This window comes from Cebus imitator, unplaced genomic scaffold, assembly GCF_001604975.1.
Source record: "Cebus imitator isolate Cc_AM_T3 unplaced genomic scaffold, Cebus_imitator-1.0 Scaffold73, whole genome shotgun sequence".
Taxonomy (NCBI): domain Eukaryota; kingdom Metazoa; phylum Chordata; class Mammalia; order Primates; family Cebidae; genus Cebus; species Cebus imitator.
Window position 1 is genome coordinate 2,155,476 of NW_016107388.1, and position 5,081 is coordinate 2,160,556.

The following is a 5,081-nucleotide window of genomic DNA, read 5'->3' on the forward strand; positions in this document are numbered from 1 at the left end:
TTAAAAATTGTATGACCTCTCCTAGCCTTCTAGCCATCTCTAGAGAGACACTGTCAGAATGTATGAACTTTAAAAAAATTTCTCCAGAAAATTCTGATTTTCCTCTCTTGCCTTCAATACCCTAAAACTCAGCCAGCTGTTCTACCAAGTAAGGGCATAAATGGAGACAATATTTGAATGGTCCATCTAGTATTGTACTTGTTTAAGATTTTTCCTCCGAAATATTTCATTTATCCTAAGACATGTTCCCCTATATTAAATGAGTAGTAACACATAGTGAGAAGGAGATGCATGAAAATCTTCGTCTACAATGTTGGCCATCTTACGCTGTGTATCTCAAAAAAAATATATCCTTTGATAAATCTGAGAAAACAGGTGCTAACAAATCATTGCTAACAACTAAATTAGAACAAAAACACCAACAAATAAAAATTATTCAAATTGAAGGGGAAAAAAACAGCACTGCATGAATACTTCTAAAGGAAATGAAGGTTTTCATCCCACCTTATTTTTCACAGTAGAGGTTGAAAGTAAAAAGGAAAAAAAATTAGTAATACAATAACCTTAGCAGAAGTAGGAAGTCCCAGTAGCTCTTCTCTTCATGAGAGCTTTGTTTCTGCTTCTTTCATTAACAAAGGCTGTCAGCAAATAAAATGAAACAAACAAACAAACAAACAAACAAACAAAACCAAAGAGCAGTTTTTGAATCATTTCTAGGTAATGAGGTTTACTGTGAGAAAACACATGACATGCTGTAGTCATTTTATGACCCGCTATGTTATTAAACAGTGGAACCATTCTACCATGTGAGAGTCCCTTACTGAATTTCTAATAAAACCATAGGCAGTAATCCTAAATGGTGTTTGTTGTTTACTTCAAGACTTTTGTCAGGGACAAAAATAAATTATAGTAGCATTTAATAATAGATGGTTTTGATCGTTTCACTTGCTTTGAACATATTTTGGGATTTGTGCTAAATTTTAACCAATAAGCTAAAGGAAACCTTGCTAGAAACAGTTATTGAATACACCATCATATATTACATCTTTGTAGGTATACTAAGTGATAGAATCAAACATATTTATAATATTGTATAGGTAAGAGAAATCATGTGACATTGGCAATCAAACAAATGTTTGTAATTCTCTAATGTAATTTTATGTATTATACAACAGACCTAGATTGGAAAACAGCTTGTTTAAGATAATATACATTTCCTCTGGTATATCAGAAAATAAATTGAATTTTTTTTTTGCGTCTTACTTTAGTAACTCTCAAATAATCTCTTATTTCTTATAGGATTATTCTTGGATTTGAATTCTTACCAATTTTGCCAATTCTGGTGATCAGCTGGTTCTCTTGAGTGGACTGAACTGTGTGTGTGCTATGGCTCCCTTATAATCTTTTAGAATGAATCTGTTCTTAAGACCTTAAGTCAAATCCTTGACCTACATGCAAAATTTAGTGTTCTTAAATTAACCCATATAAATATTCATTTTACCTGTAAAATTAGATGGTTGAACAAAATCATTTATAAAATTCTATACAGCTCCAAATATATATTAATTTATGACTTCCATTTATTCAGAAAGAGGTTATTTTTTTCTCTCTCCTAATTTGGTAATCAGATTTGTTAACTCAAGTAAAATGATTTAAAACTAGCAGTATTAAATTCACTTTACACATAGAAGGCAATATTATTTTTGAAGCAAAGGAAATCAATGAACTATATTTTAAGATAACAGTAAACATACATATTCATATACTGATGTAATTATTCATTCATCCAACAATTATTACTTACTGATCTCCTATACACTATTGACATTTTTGGTGTTGAGTTTGCCAAATGAACATGAATTTTGACTTTGAGGTGGAACTAAAATATTAGAATTCAACATTATACATTATTTAATGAAATATTTTAGTAGTAACTTAAAAATGATTATGATATATTCATCTATAAAAATTAAAATCTTCAGTAAAACTCAGTGCTTACCCTGTAAAAGAAACTACCATCAGAGTGAACAGACAACCTACAGAATGGGAGAAAATTTTTGCAATTTATTTATCTGACAAAGGTCTAATATCCAAAGTCTACAAGGAACTTAAACAAATTACAAGAGAAAAACAAACAATCCCATTAAAAAGTGGGAAAAATACATAAAGAGACATTTCTCAAAAGAAGACACTCATGTGGCCAACATATATATGAAAAGCAGCTCCACAGCACTGATCATTGGAAAAATGCAAATCCAAACCACAGTGAGATACCATCTCATACCAGTCAGGATGGCAATTATTAAAAAGTCAAGAAACAACAGATGCTGGTGAGGTTGTGTAGAAAAAGGAATGCTTTTATACTATTGGTGGCAGTGTAAATTTGTTTAACCATTGTGGAAAACAGTGTGGTGATTTCTCAAAGATCTAGAGGCAGAAATACCATTTGACCCAGCAATACCAATATTGAGTATATACCCAATTGAATATAAGTTATTCTATTATAAAGACATATGCACATTTATGTTCACTACAGCAGTATTCACAATAGCAAAAACATAGAATCAAGTCAAATAGTCATATGGTAGAAATCTCCACAGTTGCATCTTTCTGGGCCTTAATGGTAACACTTGCCTCTGAAATTCCATATTGCTGTTGACTTACAGTTTTTAATTAGGTAGGAGCCCTTTTCATGGCATGTACTTAGTTTACTATCACAATAGCCCTTGTTCCACAGGTCTGGGATCCAGAGTGTGTTTCTGCTAGTTGCTGAATATATTATTTCAACTTTGTATTTTAGAATTTGGGAAAGAACTATGGGATGTGTTGAACTATATTATACCCACTTTGAGGTCAATCAGGGACAAATATTTTACTAATCACCTGATCTCTATGAGTCACTATCCTGACTATGGTACTACGGTGTTGTTTTGGATCTCAAGGAATTAATAATAATTTAGCATCTGTGTCCATTAATATTTAAAAGTTTGGTTATTTCCTCTTCCTCAGTGTTTAGTTGCCATGCTGAGTCTTCAACTTCCTCTGGTGCAGGCCAAATTTGGCTTAGTAACTTTTTTTTAATTAAGAAAGTTTTGGGGCCAAAATTGCTAACTAGAAGAAGTGGTGACAGGGAGCTCCCATAGAAAAAAACATAATGGCATGTGAATCCTGCACCAGCAACTGAGGTATCCAGGTACTGTCATCAGAACTGACCAGGTGGCTGGCGTGACCCACAGAGAAGAAGGAAGAGCAGTGTGGTGCTGGGGGCTGCCTGAGAGCCACACGGGGCAGAGGAGCCCCCAACCCCAAGCCAAGGGAGGTGGTGAGTGAGTGAGCTACCCAGCCTGGGAAAACATGATTTTTCCACGAAACTGTGAAATCCATGGATTGAAAGATCCCACTCATGAGCCCAAGCCTCCAGGGCCTAGGATCCCAACCACAGAGCCACACAGATTCTTAGCAGCCACTAAGCTAGAATCTGCTTAAGCCTGGGAGGCTGGATGCCTTGGTCCCCAAGAGGCATTTCCCACAGTCCAATACACCAGCTTGTCAGACTATGGACAGAGCACCTCTTCAGGCCTGATCTTCACCCATTTCTCCTCACTGGGTGGGTCCTCCCTGCAGGAATTCTGACAACTTCAACCAGGGGCTCAGGGACAGAACTCTGATCTCTATGGACCTGAACCCTTAAGGGAAGGGTTGGCCACAGTTTCCATGAACCAGCAGACTTAGTCTTTCCTCCTGCTAGTTCTGAGGAATCCAGGCAGCTCAGACAAGCGGGTTTCCTCCCAGGGAAGCACACCCTCTCCACCAAGGGTCAATCAAAGTGCTTTGTTAAACAGGTCTTGCTTCCCATGCCACCAAACTGGGTGAGACCCTTCAACAGGGGCTATCAGACACCCTATACTGGAGCATTCCTACTGGCATCAGGTTAGTGCCCCTCAAGGTCAGTGATGCCAGAAGTAGCAGGCACCCATCTGCTGTTCTCCAGCCTTCTTGAGTGACATCTCTAGATGTGGGAGCAAACCAGATGAATAGGGTCTGAACTGAACCCCCAGCAAACTGCAGCAGCCCTGCAGAAGAGGGACCTGACCATTGCAAGAAAAATAAACAAACAGAAAGCAACAATAGCAGGATCAACAGAAAAGTTCCCACAAAAGCCCTATCCAAGGGTCAGTAACCTCAAAGATCAAAACTAGACAAACTCATAAAGATAAGAATCAACAACAACAATAACAAAAATCAAAAATCCAAAAGGCCAGAGTGATTCTTCTCCTCCAAATAATAGCAATGCCTCTACAGGAAGGGCTCAGAACCAGACAGAGGATGAGATGAATGAATTGACAGAAGTAGGATTCAGAAGGTGGTTAATAACAAATTTTGCTGAGCTAGAGTATGTTATAGCTCAGCGCAAAGAAGCTAAGAACCTTGATAAAAGGTTACAGGAGCTGTTAATAAGAAAAACCAGTTTCGAGAGGAACATATATGACCTAATGAGGCTGAGAAACACAGCACAAGAACTTTGTGAAACATATATATGTATCAATAGCCAATACAACCAAGCCGAAGAAAGAATATCGGAGTTTAAAGACCATCTTGCTGAAAAGAGGCATGCAGGTAAGATTAGAGAAAAAAGAATGAAAAGAAATGAACAAAACCTATGAGAAATATAGAACTATGTAAAAATACTGAAACTACAATTGATTGGAGTACCTGAGGCCTGCCTTGCAAGAGCTTCTGAAGAAAGCAATAAATATGGAAAGGAAAAATGGGTACCAACTACTGTAAAAACACACCAAAATATAAAGACCAATGACACTATGAAGAAACTGCCTCAATGATGTGCAAAATAACCAGCTAGGATTAGGAGGATAAGATCTAATTAACAAATAACGGTATTAACCTTAAATGCAAATGGACTAAATGCCCCAATTAGAAGACACAGACTGGCAAATTGGATAAAAAGTCAAGACCCATTGGTGTGCTGTATTCAGGAAAACCATCTCATATACAACGACACACAAAGACTAAAAATAAAGGGATAGAGGAAAATTTGCACAGAAAATGGAGAGCAAAAAAAA